We start from the raw sequence: 16,966 nt of genomic DNA, 5'->3' as shown, positions 1-16,966 counted from the left end.
AAAACAATTCAACAAGATGAACAAGAAAGACGTTGGAGTCAAGATTCCTTTTCTTGATAAAGATAATTACCATCATTGGAAGGTAAAGATGCATCTTCATATGCTTTCTCAAGATGAGGCCTATATGGACTGCATAGAAAGAGGTCCTCATGTTCCAATGAGAGCTGCAACAGGAAATGAGCCATCTGTTCCCAAACCAAGACATGAATGGTCTGATCCTGACATTGAACAAGTCAGGAAGGATAAAAAGGCCATGAACATTTTGTTCAATGGAGTTGATGCAGACATGTTTGACAACATTATAAACTGCAAAACTGCCAAGGAAGTCTGGGATACTATACAGATAATCTGTGATGGCACTCAGCAAGTTAGAGAAAATAAAATGCAGCTCCTGATTCAGCAATATGAGCATTTTTACAATGAAGAAAGTGAGTCACTCACTGACATTTTTAGTAGATTCCAAAAACTACTAAATGCTCTTAAGTTGCATGGAAGAGTCTATCAGACTAAAGACTCTAATCTGAAATTTCTTAGATCTCTTCCAAAGGAATGGAAACCAATGACAGTCTCATTGAGAAACTCACAAGATTATAAAGAGTTTACTTTGGAGAGACTATATGGCATCCTGAAGACCTATGAGCTTGAGATAGAGCAGGATGAAAGGATGGAGAAAGGAAAGAAGAAAGGAGGATCCATTGCACTAGTTGATGATCTGGAAAAGGAGAAGGAAGTGAAGATGGAAGCTGTAGAATCAACTTCAAAGGTCTGTGAGAATAAGGGCAAGGGGCTTGCAGTAGAAAGTGAAGATTCATTGAGCCAAGATGACATGGAGGACATTGATGAGCACCTAGCATTTCTTTCCAGGATATTTTCCAAGCTCAAGTTCAAAAAGAACTTTGGAGCGGCCAAGCCAAATAGAAACATGGTGGATAAGTCAAAATTCAAATGTTTCAAATGTGGCTTGGCAGGGCATTTTACAAATGAGTGTAGAAAGTCAGATTCCAGTAAGAAGAGGTTTGAGTCTGTGGATTATAAGCAAAAATACTTTGATCTACTCAAACAAAAGGAAAGGGCTTTTATTACACAAGAGAATGACTGGGCAGCAGATGGTTTGGATGAAGATGAAGATGTCAGCTATGTCAATCTAGCCCTAATGGCCAAGTCTGATGAAATAGAAACAAGTTCCTCAAGCAATCAGGTAATCACTACAAACCTTGCACATTTATCTAAAGCTGAGTGTAATGATGCCATAAATGACATGTCTACAAAATTGTATCATTTGCGTGTTACACTTAAGTCTCTTACTAAAGAAAATGCTAAAATCAAAGAAAACAACTTGTTTTTAAGTGAGAGGAATAATGTGCTTGAGTCTCAGTTTCTTGAGTTTGAGAAACTAAAAATTGAGTGTAAGATTGCCAAGGAGGAATTAACCGAGTCCTTGAAAATGGAAGAGATTTTAAAGAAGCAGCTCGAGCTTGAACAAGAGGTGATTAAAGCATGGAAAACATCCAGGGAAGTCCATGCTTAAATCACCAAAGTTCAAGGAATTGAGTCTTTTTGTGATGAAGCCTGGAAAAAGAATAAAGAGAAATTAGAACCTATTTTGGTAGATGGTTTGCTAACAGATGTAGACTCGACGGATGATTAGGACTATCCGTCGGATAACAAAAAGTGTTATCCGTCGAAAGATGAAAATCCTCATCCGTCGGCTGTGAGGAAGCCCATTAGCAAAGCCAAACTAATCAAGCTAAATGAGAATTATGGGCCTGTTTCCAAGAACTTTGTTTCAGGAGAGTCAATTCAAGCTAAGAAAGGGAGAAAGGCTAATGTTGGTCACATGACTGTCAAACAGTTGAGTGACAGACTTGAGAAAATTGAGGTAAAAATAGAGACTAAAAGGAAAAACAATAGGAATGGTAAAGTAGGGATTAACAAACACAATTACTACACACCTGATAAATCTGCTCCTAGAAAAATCTGTGTCAAGTGTGGTAGTGTAAATCATATGTCTGTTAATTATAAATCTGCCATGCCTACTCCCATGTCTGTTCAGTCTCGATTTCCTAACATAAATGCCATGCCTCCCATGCCTGTTAATGTTATGCCTGCATATAATATGAATGCACAGTTTGCTAATATGGCATTTTCACCTAATCTATATTATGCTGCATACAATATGCCTCAAATGCCATTTAGCATGCCTTACTGGAATAACATGTTTACACTAAGCATGCCATTTCCTGTTAGCCATAATATGCATGATAATTCTGTTGCATTAAGTGGTTTCAAAGGCCCAACCCAAATGACTAAGTAAGAATCTGAAATTCCTAAGTCAAATGAGTTAAGACCTAAGAAACAAAAGAAGAAAGCTAACAAGGCAGGACCCAAGGAAATTTGGGTACCAAAATCAACTTGATTTGATTTTGATGTGTGCAGGGAAACAGAAGGAATCTTTGGTACTTGGATAGTGGTTGTTCAAGACACATGACTGGTGATTCTACCCTGCTCACAGAGCATAAGGAGAGAGCTGGCCCAAGTATTACTTTTGGAGATGACAACAAGGGTTATACTGTGGGATATGGCTTAATTTCAAAGGACAATGTCATCATTGAAGAGGTTGCCTTAGTGGATGGTCTCAAACACAATCTGTTGAGTATCAGCCAGCTTTGTGATAAAGGCAATTCAGTAACCTTCAACAAAGAAGCCTGTGTTGTGACTAATAGTCAAAGCAACAAAGTGGTTCTCACTAGTGTGAGAAGAGGAAATATGTATCTAGCTGACTTCAACTCAACTAAAGCAGAATCTGTAACTTGTCTTCTCAGTAAAGCAAGTCAAGATGAAAGTTGGCTATGGCACAAGAAGCTATCCCATTTAAACTTCAAGACCATGAATGAACTGGTAAAGAAAGAACTAGTAAGAGACATTCCTCTAGTGGAGTTTACAAAGCATGGACTGTGTGATGCCTGCCAAAAAGGGAAGCAGATTAAAGCATCATTCAGGAAGAAACTTGATTCAACAATTGAAGAGCCTTTGCAACTGCTTCACATGGATTTGTTTGGACCAGTCAATGTATTGTCAATTTCAAGGAAAAGATTCCGCCTAGTAATTCTAGATGATTTCTCAAAGTTCTCTTGGACATATTTCCTAAAGTCTAAAGATGAAGCTAGTGAAATCATCATCAATCACATAAGGCAAGTTAACAATCATCCTGATTTCAAAGTTAGAAGAATCAGGAGTGACAATGGAACTGAGTTCAAGAACTATGTCATGAGAGCATTTTGTGAAGAAAATGGGATCTTGCATGAGTTTTCAGCAACAAGGACTCCACAACAGAATGGAGTAGTGGAAAGAAAGAACATATCACTTATTGAAGCTGCAAGGACAATGCTTGAAGAATCTAAACTTCCAACATATTTCTGGGCTGAAGCTGTTAATACTGCATGCTATACTCAGAACATTTCTCTGATTAATCAAGCAAGATGCATGACTCCCTATCAATTGTTCAAGAACAAGAAGCCAACTCTAAACTTTCTTCATGTCTTTGGCTGTAAATGCTATATTCTGAGAAATCAAACTGATCAAAATGGGAAGTTTGATGCTAAAGCAGATGAAGGAATTTTTGTTGGATATGCTGTTGGTAAAGCATATAGAGTCTACAATCTAAGGACCATCATTGTTGTGGAATCTATACATGTTATGTTTGATGATAAAAAGATTGAAGGACTGGAAGATGGAGATTACCATGAGAGCCTCAAATTCGACAATATTGAGATGATTAGTGATGAAAGTGATGATGAGAGTGATCAAGAAATAGTGTCTAAGGATAATGCAGACAAATCTACCACCAATGAAGCACAAAAGTCAACATCCGTCGAGTTACATAATGCTTCATCCGTCGGAAGGCAATCTGTGTTATCCATCGGAAGACAACCTGCCTCATCCGTCGTTACTCAAAATTCACCATCCGTCGGATTATCAAAAGGAGCAGGAAGTCAAGACAGGTCACCTACAAAAAATTCTCCTTTCTCAAATCAAAGATCCACAAACTCAGGGGGAGTTTCTAGCAATCAAAACTCAATCACACATCAAGACAATCATGAGGCCTCTTCATCTAGAGCTAATCTAGTAATTAGGAACAAAGCTAGATTGGTTGCTAAGGGCTATTGTCAGCAAGAGGGAATAGATTTTGATGAAAAATTTGCTCCTGTTGCAAGACTTGAAGCCATCAGAATCTTTCTAGCCTATGCAGCCCATGCCAATTTCAAGGTCTTTCAAATGGATGTCAAAAGTGCCTTTCTGAATGGAGATTTGGAAGAAGAAGTATATGTCAGTCAACCTCCTGGTTTTGAAGATCCAAAGTTTCCAGAATATGTTAATTATCTTCTGAAAGCACTTTATGGACTAAAGCAAGCACCTAGAGCCTGATATGACACTTTATCAAAGTTTCTTTTGGAAAATCACTTCACAAGAGGTACTGTGGATAAAACTTTATTTTTCAGAAATGTTAATGGCTCTAGCATACTTGTTCAAATTTATGTAGATGATATTATTTTTGGTTCTACAGATTAGAAACTTTGCAAAACGTTTGCCAAATTGATGCAAAGTAAGTATGAAATGAGTATGATGGGAGAACTGACTTACTTTCTTGGTTTACAAGTTAAGCAAGTTAGTGATGGAATATTCATTAGTCAAACTAAATATATTTTTGATCTTTTAAAGAAGTTTGATCTAATGGATTGGACATCTGCAAAAACTCCCATGGCCACTGTAACTAAGCTTGAATTAAACACTACTGAAAAGTCTGTGGATATTTCAAGTTATAGAGGCATGGTTGGCTCACTTCTGTACTTAACAGCTAGTAGGCCAGATATAATGTTTGCTACATGTTTGTGTGCTAGATTTCAGGCTGATCCTAGAGAATCTCACTTGATAGCTATTAAGAGAATTTTCAGATATCTCAAGGGAACACCAAAACTTGGCATTTGGTACCCTAGAGATTCTGGTTTTGATCTAACTGGTTATTCAGATGCAGATTATGCAGGTTGTAGAATTGACAGAAAGAGCACAACAGGAACCTGTCAATTTCTAGGAAACAAACTTGTGTCCTGGTTCAGTAACAAGCAAAATTCAGTTTCTACTTCTACAGCTGAAGCTGAATATATTGCTGCTGGCAGTTGCTGTGCAAAGATTTTATGGATGAAAAATCAATTGCTGGACTATGGTTTGCAAGTTGAAAGGATTCATATTTTTTGTGATAACACAAGTGCAATTGCCATCACTGAAAATCCAGTGCAACATTCAAGGACAAAGCACATAGACATCAAGTACCATTTCATAAGGGAACATGTGATGAATGGTACTGTGGAATTACACTTTGTTCCAAGTGAGAAGCAACTTGCAAATATCTTTACCGAGCCACCGGATGAATCCACCTTTTCAAGGTTGGTAAGTGAGTTAGGTATGCTTAATTACTCTTAATTTATCTGAGTTATTTTGCAAGTTGAAAAGTAGCCAGAAATTTAGCTGATTTTTAAGTCTTGGATGAAATTTTGGCTAAGTCAAAATTTGCATCTCGGCGGATGACCATTATCCATCGATTTTAGTAATCCGTCGATATACTATTTGCCAATAAAAATCAATTACCTTTCTGGAATCTTTTAAAACTCGACGGATAACAGTTTATCCTCATCCGTCGAATTGTCTAAATCTCAGCCGTTAATTCCCTAAACATTATCCATCGAGTATATTTACAGTTTGTAAGCATTACACGACGGATAATGAGTGGAATTTTTACAGTTTATTTTTAAACGGCTATTTTAGGCAATTTCTGTTGGTTAATTTACTCTTCTTTATTATTTTTATCCGTTGTTTTTGAGATAGTATAAAAGCTCATTTCATTCCAATTATTTTCTTTTATCATTCTCAATTCAACTGCCTTTATTTCATATTCTTTCAAGCAAATATTCTCTTTCTTTTCAAGCTTTCATTCTCTAACAATGGCACCTGTAGTAAAGATTATGTCTCAAACTGGGTTCATTTATAAGAAGAACAACTTCCCAGCTTTGGTCAATAAGGGTATTCAGCAATCAGAAGACTATCACAAGATGATGGACTTTGTGAAGAACTGCAAGTTAAATTATGCCATGCTGGAATCACCCACAATTTTCTGTGAAGTTGTTGAAGAGATGTGGACCACTGCAATCTACAACTCTACTGACAAGACCATCACTCTAACCATCAAAGGTAATGAATTCTGTATCAATAGTGATGTGATAAAAACATGTTTCAAAATTCCTGATAATAATGTGACTTCACCACACACTGACACTGATCTTATCAATATGCTTAATTCCATGCATTATGCACTTCCTACTTCTAAACTAAGTGATATTAGAAGAATGGGTCTTAGGAAGGAGTGGAGTTTCATGTGTGATGTAGTTACTAAGGTTTTCTCTGGAAAAATCAGTAATTTTGATTCTGTAAATATTTCCATGCTTAACATGCTATACATGCTAGTCACAGATAAATTTTACAATTTCAGTGACCTTGTCTTGATTGAGTTAGGTTTCAAACTAGGTGAGTTAGCTAAAAGAGGAAAGAATGTGTATTATGCTAGATTTTTCATGTTATTGGCTAACCATCTATGTCAAGAAATTGTGCTTGAGAACCCAAACAACAAACTGGCTTGTTGGGTTCAAGAGAGAAGTCTCATTGCAGATTTGAACAGTGACAACCATCACAGGGATGTGCCAATGTTCTACTTTCCTGTAATGCAGGCACCTCAGGTAAGTGAGGTAAGTTCATCCATCCCTTCAACTATTCCAACCTCCTCAATTTCTTTGAGTTCAGGTGTAGCTATGGCAACTGTGACAATGACCAAACAGTTGCCTACCAAAGTTGCCAAAACAACTGTTATTTCTAAATCCAAATCAAAGAAAACCCCCTCTGGTATCTCTCAAAAGGTACCAGTTGAAAAATCCACCACAACCAAAGAGGGGAGTGTGAAGGAGGGTAAGTTAGGTGAGGGAAGGGGTGAACATCAAAGAAACCCCAAGGATAAGGTTGGAGAGTTGAGTGAATCCCAGCCTAGCCACACTACAGTTTCTCAACAAACTACAGTGCTTAAAAAGGACAAAATCTCACTTCTAGCTACATCCTCCCAAAAGGATGTAGTTATTGAACAAAGCTCTCAGCCAAGAGCACAGGCCAAAAGGGTTAGGGACACAAACTCGCCCCAAACTTACACAAGAAAGAAGAAATCCAAAACCACTGGGGATGCACAGGGCACACACACAGTGCAAACTGGTGCTAAAGACACAGTCCCTGCATTTTCTCAAATTCAGTTTGATGTGGCTCCAATAAATGTGGAGTCACAGCCAAAATCTCTAATAATAGAAGCATCTGAAACACCATACTCACCAACAAACTCTCTGGAAGTGGATATGATAAACACTTCAATTCCTGATTCCCCTTCTTTAACTCTGTTGGGGAAGCCAAAATCTAGTGCAAGTGAGCATCATCTTTTAGATGATTTGTTGGCTCACTTGCCAATTCTTTCAGATTCTATTGTGACATATGTGCCTCAAATATCTTCAATCAACACAGAGTCAACAATAGTTTCTCTTCCCACCTCATTCATTTATACTCCCTCGATGGATATTGCTCATCCGTCAAGTAGTGATTGTATCCCGACGGATAAGCTTAACAACAGTTATCCGTCAGATAGCATTACCACTCACTCGATGGATATCACTTATCCGTCGAGTATCTCTGCACATCTTCAAACTTTAATTATTTCAAGTGCAGAAGATTTAGTGGTTGTACAGTCACTCTTAGGACTGAGAGAGGAGAGTGTATTGAGTGAGAGGCTGGGTTGCTCCCAGGCAAAAGGAGAGGAAAAGAGTGAAACTCGGCAATCCATTTATTCAGGATTGGCAAAAGTGAGTGAGAGGAGTCCCACCTTAGTAGGTGAAGGTGAGGGTGTGAGGGTGGGGAGCCAGGGTGAGACCCTGATGCAACAAAAGAAATAAGGGTGGATCCAGCCATTGCTAGTGAGTCAATGATTGTGGATGATGCTGAAAAGGAAAGACAATTTCAGCAACATTACAAAGCTGTAATTGATAACATTTCCTTGGATGCTGACACTTTTAGTCATCCCGTGTCAGCCTATCAATTATTGGCTGCTCAGGGCAATGTGGAGGCAGAGCAGACTTTGAACTTAGTACACACCTCAGAATCTCTTCAAAGAGATAAAGTTGCTGTCAATAGGATGCCTTCTCAAGCTGGTGAGCCATCTGAAGAATTTGAAGTAAATTCTAATAATGATGACTCTGTTTCTTTGGATGGAAGCATGAACTTAAGGGGAGGTGAAGGCCCAAGTTCTGTTTCAAGTTTACCTGAATGGGCATGGACAAAGGAATCTACACCAGGACAGTTTGGTGTATCTTTGGTTAAGCAAGTGATGGCTATTCAAAAGGCTCTTCAGGAAACTTCAGATGCTGGTACCAAGGCTATTCTTCAAGCTCATCTAGACTCTCTACATCTCATGAAGATCCAGCAGTTAAGACAGAATCTGAGTGTAGATGAACTAAAATGGGATATAGCTGACTTGAAGACCTACAACCCTGAGAAGCTGGATTCAGTCATGCCATATGGTACCATGAAAGATCTATTACTAAGATTGAGGAGAGAATCAGATTCTAAAAAGAAACTGGCCAAGCTGGAAGACAGAGTTCAAGTTATTGAGAATTCAGTGGCTATCCTTCTTCAAAATCAACAGACTCAAACAAATCTTCTCATGCAACTGGCTAAAGCACAAGGTCTAACTCCTCAACTTGATGATAACAAAAAGGGGGAGAGAGAATAAAGTAAGAGGGAGAAAGGGACAAGTGAGGGGGAGAAACTTCAAGTACAAATCAGCAAAGTAATTGTACCTTCAATTACTGTCTCTAAGCCACCAGTTGCAGATGGTATAGATCTAATTCAAGTAGCAGCAACAAATTTGAAAGTTGCTGAGAAAGGAAAGTTGAGTTTGATCAACTGGAATAAGATTGATGAGGAGATACAGAAAAAGTTTGAACTTGTCAAGGAGCCAGTTAAGTCAGCCATCCATCACTCTCAAGTCAAGCCAATCAGTGTGAATGAGATGAGCATGAATTATCTGGAAAGAGGACAATCTTCCTGCATCAAGTCTCCAAAGGCTGAAACAAATCCTTAAACCAAGGGCAAATTATCCAAAATCATCTCTGAAGAACCCCTTGGACACTGTTTATGAGACACCCATGCCAGATAAGAAGAATCTTCTGTCAAGGTCACTTGTCTTCTATAAAGATCCAGCTGATTCAGCTTCAAAAAGGAGAATTGCTAAGATATTCATAAATGGAAAGGAAATTTGTGTGGTAGCTGGACATCCATAATTTGCTCAAGCAAAGAGAGAAGAAAAAGCCAGATTGAAGCAGGAAAAGAAGCAAGCTGCTCTAGATGCAAAGAAGACTAAACAAAAGAAAGAGCAGATTGCTATCTTGGCCAAGCTACAGGCTGTTAATTCATCTCAACAAATTCCCTCTCAACCATCTGAAGCTGCTGAATCAAAGAAGAAAATTGAAGAACAGAAGAAATCCCAAAGGAAGAAAGAATTGCCTAGAAGAACAAAAAGGAAACTGGATATTGTTGACAAGGAATTGGAAGATCAATTTCCTAAGGAACCCACACCAACTACAACTCAAGCATCAAAGCCCTCTGTGGTATTTGAAGACATAAGGGTGGTGGATCCCTATAGGAATATTCATGGTGAACCTATTGTGCCAAAGGATGAGCCAATAGAGTGGGATAATATACCAATTTCTGACTTTAGCTTACCAATTCTTAGTAAGCCAAAAAGGACAAAGTCAAGGGCAGTCAAGAAAGTGAAGCTGTCACCTCTCAAATCCAAATCAGTTGTTAAAGCTCAACCTAAAGTCAACAGGGGAGACTACTTGTACTTGTGTGACATCAAAGAATTTTCAGATCTAAATCTTTATCTGGATGAACTGGATGAAGTAAGGGTAATTGATGCATACCGAAACCTTCCTGAAAGGTTGGTGTTCAAGTACAAAGGAGGAAGGGAGATTCAGTGGCCACTTCACAGGATTCTTCAAGAGAGCCAAGCTGTGCTGATTAAAGTTTATTCATCCTTCAAGAAAAACTTTGGGTTCAATATCACTGCAAGAAGACTAGTATTGAAGAGGATTGAAGAACTAAGGAGTGTTAGAGCTAAAGATGCACTCCCAAAGACTCTAATCATCCCATACACAGGGAGAAGAGTACATCTAAGGCCTTACTGGATGATGGAGTTCATGGATGACAAGGGTGTGAGAAGATTCTTCAGATTAGAAGACCAATTGAGTATCTCTAGCAATGAGACTCTCTTGGAAATGCAAGAAAAGCTAGATCTCTCAGAATCTGATGAACTGGAATTCCACAGGCAGCTCCAAAATCAGATTGAGGAAAATAACAGAAAGCTTGAAAGAAGATCCAGACCTTCAAGGAACTAGAAAAATCTGCTCAGGCTAGAGGAGCATCTTGAAATGACTGTGAGCCAAACCTTGTACACTTTGATTATTTGAAGCACTTTCAGTATTATCTACTTATCTTTAAAGCTGTATGTTTAGGATGTTTTGTTATCATCAAGTACCTCTTAATTTATGGCTACAATTCTAGTAGACATAAATTGGGGGAAATTGTTGTGCATATGTTGTGTACTTGATGATTTCATAAACAAAACATCTAAGTGGATTTTACTTAGTGAAATAATGTAGCACTCGACGGATAAGAATTATAGTCCCGACGGATAACTCATTATAGTCCCGACGGATGTTAACTTATTATCCATCGAGTGAGTAGCTTATGTAATAATAAGTCTGTAGCACAGTTATGTATACACCTTTGTATAGAATCTGTAGTATCATATAAGTCATGTTGACTTTAACTAGATATGCAGAATAAGTTGATTAATTGTACATAAATGATGTCTTGTAATTCTGTATAAGTGAAGTGAAGTCATATGCTTGATTGCTACCCGACGGATAACCTATAAAGCAACCGATGGATGATCAACAACCCGACGGATGATCATGTACTCACCTAATAAAAATTCAAACAGCAGTTGAACAGTGAAAGCTGAGCACAGCCGTCGAGATGTACACAAATCTACTGTGGAAACCCATTAACCGAATAATAGAGGACGAAAAACAGCAAAGCTTAAGACTTATAGTTTTTATATTTATTCAGTCTTTTTGACTTTGTAATCTTGGTAATATATAAACCAAGAACGTAGCAAATAGAAAAACAAGTAGTTGAGATACACAAAAATAGAGAAATCTTTGTAAGCAGAATTATTAACATTTTCCTGTATTCTCAGCAATTCAATTTGTAAGCAGCTGTGAGCATTCTTGCACACAGAGTCCTCTCGATATATAATACATATCTTTGGTGGAATTGTTTAAATCCACCAGAAAGTTTTTAAAGACTCTTGTTTTTAATTACTTATGTTTTGATTCAATTAAGTTTCTATTCCGCATTGTGCTAATCAAAACATTTATATCTATATTCGAGTTGAACATTTTTATTTCGAGAAAAAGGTTCAAGAATTCCATTCAACCCCCCTTCTGTAATTCTTGCTATGTTGTTAAGGGACTAACATCATTCACGAGGAAGATTATACATTGTAACCTAGCCGCTCTTAGTGATATTATTCATCACTGAGAGAGAACAACTGTTTTATTGTAACAGAGTTTATTATATTGAATATACTTGATTACTGTTACATACTTGTGTTGATAAATCAATTTGATTGTATAAACAATATATTCAACCCCCTTCTATAGTGTTGTGTGACCTAACAAGTGGTATTAGAGCCTCTCTATTGATTTACAAACAGTAAGATCCATTCTACAGTCATGTCTGAAGAAACACAAACTCCAACTAAGCCCACCAAAACTCAAGATACTCAAAACAATCAAACCCACAGTCGATATGAAACCATTAGGGTTCCCATACTGAGAGCATCTGAGTATCCTATATGGAAGGTAAAGATGGCTATGTTTTTGGAAGCCACAGATCCAGAATACCTTGATAGAATTAATGATGGACCATATAAGCCTACCAAGCTTTCTGTTGCAGTTGCTGATCAACTATCAAAGATGATACCAAAGGAGAAAGGTGATTACACAGCTGAAGACATCTCATCTATTGCCAAGGATGCAAGGGTAAGACATCTGATGCATAGTGCAATTGACAATGTCATGTCAAACAGGGTAATTGGATGCAAGACTGCAAATGAGATATGGGATGCTTTGGAGACAAGATGCCAGGGAACTGATGCAATCAAAAAGAACAGGAAGACTATACTCACTCAAGAGTATGAGCACTTTGACTCAAAAGCTGATGAGTCATTAACTGATTTATATGACAGGTTTGCCAAACTCTTAAATGATCTGTCACTGGTGGACAAGGAATATGATCTTGAAGATTCAAATCTAAAATTCCTTTTAGCTTTTCCTGAAAATTAGGATTTGAAGTCTACTACCATAAGAGATAACTATGACCTTACTGAAACTACTCTTGATGAAATTTATGGTATGCTCAAGGCTCATGAACTTGAGATGGATCAAAGGAGCAAAAGGCATTGAAGAAAGTCAAAGACAGTTGCCGTTAAAGGTGAGGAGGAATCTCCTAAAGTGATTGTCTCAAAGAGGGGAAAATGAAAGGCTCTCATCATACAGTCTAATTCAGAGTCATCATATTCTGATGATGATGATTCAGAATCTAAAAATTTATCTGAAGTTGATGTTGATGCAGAGATGATGCAACTGTGTGCTCTTATGGTGAATGGTATCACAAAGATAGCCTACAAGAAATTCAGAAAGGGCAAGAAGTTTTCCAGGAAAGGTGTAAGTTTTGAAAAGAAAGGGTTCAGAAGGTCTGATGGCAAAGGAGGAAAGTCTGACAGAGGAAACAACTCAAATGTCAAATGCTACAATTGTAGTGAAAGAGGCCACATCTCTCCTGACTGCAAGAAAGGAAAAAGTGATAAAGGCGAGGCACTTATCACAAAGAAGAAAAACTGGGCAGACACTTCAGATTCTGAAGATGAGGTGAACTATGCCTTGATGGCAAATACTGATAGCAGTTCTGATGCTGCTGAATTAAAGGTACCTCAATCAAATCTTGCTTTTCCTACTGATGATATTTCTGAGCTAAGATTATATCTGAAAACCATGTTCATTAGTTTTAGAGATCAGACTTTAACAAATAAAATATTAACATCTGAAAGTCTTGCTCTTAGAAACAGAAATGACTATTTAGAAAAAGAGTTAGTTATACTTCATCAAACTCAGAAAGAAAGAGATCAGGCTTTGTATGTTAGAGATGAAGTGCTAAAATTGAATGAATCTCTTAAATCTGAACTTGAAAACGAAAAGGAGATAATCAAAACTTGGACTAACTCTGGAAGAACAACTCAAAAAATCTTAGAAAATGGAAATTGGAAAGAAGGACTAGGTTATCTAAATGATAAAGAAGAAAAGGAAACTGTGTCATCTATACCAAACTTTACCAAGAAAGCTGAAAAACCTAAAGTTAATCCTGTTAAATTTGTAGCAAAAACTGATGTGTCAAAATCTGAAAAGATGAATGATTCTAAAACAGAAGTCAAAGAAAAGTCAACTTCTGACAAATTGAAATAGGTAAAACCAGCTGAAGTAAACATAGGTTTAATGACAAAGAAGTAGCTTAAGCATAAGCTGAAAGAGATTAGAAATGTGAACAAGGTAAAGGAAGCTAGGAAAAATAGGAATAGAAAGGAAGGTGTAAATAAAAATAATAATTATATGCCTGTTCCTAACGCTCCTAGAAAGAAATGTTATAACTGTGGAAATACTAAACATCTTGCTTCTTTTTGCAGGAAAAATAAAGATATAAACTCTTTACCTCCTAGATCAGGAGTTAAGAGTCAGTCTGTTAGGTTTAAACCACAAAATCCTTGTTTTCATTATGGTATTTTATGGCATTCTATTTATACTTGTAAGGAATATCATAGTTTGTACTATGATTATTATCAAATAAAACCTTCTTTGAAGAAAGTTAGTGTAATTCCTTCTAGTGTAAATTCTGATGCAAAGTCTGATATAAAGTCTGATAATAAACATGTTAGCATAAACTCTAAAATTAAATCCGCTGCAAATGCTAACAAACTTAAAAAGGCCAAAGGATACAAGCAAGTCTGGGTCCTTAAAACTAACCAATAGTGGTCTTTGTCATTGCAGGGCAACAAGAAGAACATCCTAGTTCTGGATAGTGGATGTTCAGAACATATGACTGGAAATAAAGCCCCGCTATCAGACTTTGTGGAGAAAGCTGGCCCATGAGTTTCTTATGGAGATGGCAATATGGGAAAGACACTGGGATATAACAATATTAATTTCGGGAATGTCATAATTAAATCAGTAGCTCTTGTCTCAGGACCTAAACACAATCCGTTAAGTGTGAGTCAAATATGTGACATAGGTTACCATGTGGATTTCTTTGAAGAACACTGTGAAGTTGTAAGTAATTATACAGGCAAAGTGGTTCTGAAAGTCTATAAATATTGTAACATATATGAAGCCTGACTTTCAAAAAATCTGATGGTTCTGCAATCTATCTGTTAAGCAGAGTATCAATTGAAGAAAGCTGGAATTCGCATAAGAGACTCTCTCATTTAAATTTCAACAACATAAATGAGCTAAGTAAAGAAAGATCTTGTGAGAGGACTGCCAAAATCAGTATTTTCTCGTGATGGCCTTTGTGATTCATGTCAAAAGGCAAAATAAAGAAAATCTTAATTCAAGAGCAAAACTGAATCCTCAATTTTTGAGCCTTATCACTTACTGCATGTTGATCTATTTGGTCTAGTCAATGTCATGTCCATTGAAAAGAAGAAATATGTTATGGTTATAGTGGATGAGTTCACAAGATACACTTGGGTGTATTTCTTGCACAGGAAGAATGAAACTCCATCTACTCTAACTGATCATGTCAGACAGCTGGATAAGTTAGTTAAAGATTCTGTTAAAATCATAAGAAGTGATAATGACAATGAGTTCAAGAATTCAATCATGGAAGAGTTCTACAAAGACCATGGAATAAAGCGGGAATTTTCTGCACCTGAAACTCCACAACAGAATGGAGTTGTAGAAAGAAAGAACATGACTCTCATTGAAGTTGCACGAACTATGCTTGATGAAGCAAATCTACCAACCTACTTTTGGGTTGAAGCTGTTCAGACTGCTTGTTTTACATGGAATGTTACACTCATAAAGAAGCATGGAAAAACACCATTTCAGATGGTCAAGAAAAAGAAGCCAAATCTGAAATACTTTCTTGTATTTGGATGCAAGTGTTTTGTTCTTAAGACTCATCCTGAACAGCTGTCAAAATTTGATCTAAAAGCTGATGAAGGAATTTTTGTTGGATATCCACTTTCCACAAAAGCCTTCAGAGTCTACAATTTAAGAACAAGGGTTGTCATGGAATCTATCAATGTATCTTTTGATGATAAAAAGATTACTGGACTTGAAGATTTCAATGATCATGATCAGCTGAGATTTGAAAATGAAGATTTAAATTCTGATTCTGTAAATTCTGATGACCTAAATCCTGATCCTGTAAGTTCTGACGGGTTAAATTCTAATGCCATTGAAACTGTGGTAATTACTCCAAAGAAAAATGCACCTGTTCAGGGGGAGCAAGTTAATGATCCTACCATATCTGAAGACTCTCAAGAAGTATCAGAACCTGTCACTGGTTCTTCAAGTTCTGATTCATCAAGTTCTGATGAGCCAAATTTTGATAATTCTGCAAACTCTGATTCTTCAATTCCTGAAGGATCCAACTCAAATTCTGAAATTTCAGAGAGCATAACTTCAGGGAGAGCATCAGAAAATGCTGATGGAGACAACATGAATCATGGGGGAGGATCCAGTTCTAGAGATTAACTTCCATATGCAAGGAACTGGAACAAATTACACACACTTGACTTAATATTTGGAGATCCTGAAGCAGGTATCCGAACTAGAACAACAACATCAAATAAATGTCTCTATCATTCCTTTCTATCTCAGCTGAACCAAAGAAAGTGGATGAAGCTCTTCAAGATGCTGATTGGGTGCAAGCAATGCAAGAAGAGTTAAATGAATTTGAAAGAAATAAAGTCTGGACCCTAGTGCCAAGACTAAAAAACAGATCAATTGTTGGCACAAAATGGGTGTTCAAAAACAAAATTGACATTGATGGCATAATTACAAGGAACAGAGCAAGGCTGGTTGCTAAAGGTTACTCTCAACAGGAGGGTATTGACTATGATGAAACATTTGCTCCAGTTGCTAGATTGGAAGCCATAAGAATCTTTTTGGCTTATGCTGCTCACAAAAAGTTTAAAGTCTTTCAAATGGATGTGAAAAGTGCTTTTCTCAATGGAGAATTGGAATAAGAGGTATATGTTAAACAACCTCCGGCCTTTGTAGATCCAAAATTACTAAATCATGTCTACAGGCTTGACAAAGTACTTTATGGCCTTAAGCAAGCTCCAAAAGCATGGCATGAGACTTTAGCTCAATTTCATCTGGAAAGTGGATTTACAAGAGGCACAATTGACAAAACTCTATTCTACCTCAACCATGGAAAGGACTTACTTTTGGTACAAATATATGTTGATGATATCATCTTTGGTTCTACAAATGTCAAACTCTGTGAAAGGTTTGCAAAGCTAATGCCGGAAAGATATCAAATGAGTATGATGGGAGAACTTAGCTATTTTCTGGGACTTCAAGTCAAGCAAAATGAAGAAGGTACTTTCATATTTCAATCCAAGTATACCAGAAATTTACTCAAGAAATTTGGAATGCAAGACAATTCAACTGCATCCACTCCTATGGCCACTGCAACCAAG

Source organism: Apium graveolens, chromosome 10, assembly GCF_009905375.1.
Source record: "Apium graveolens cultivar Ventura chromosome 10, ASM990537v1, whole genome shotgun sequence".
NCBI classification, from domain to species: domain Eukaryota; kingdom Viridiplantae; phylum Streptophyta; class Magnoliopsida; order Apiales; family Apiaceae; genus Apium; species Apium graveolens.
This window is presented reverse-complemented; position numbering follows the sequence as displayed.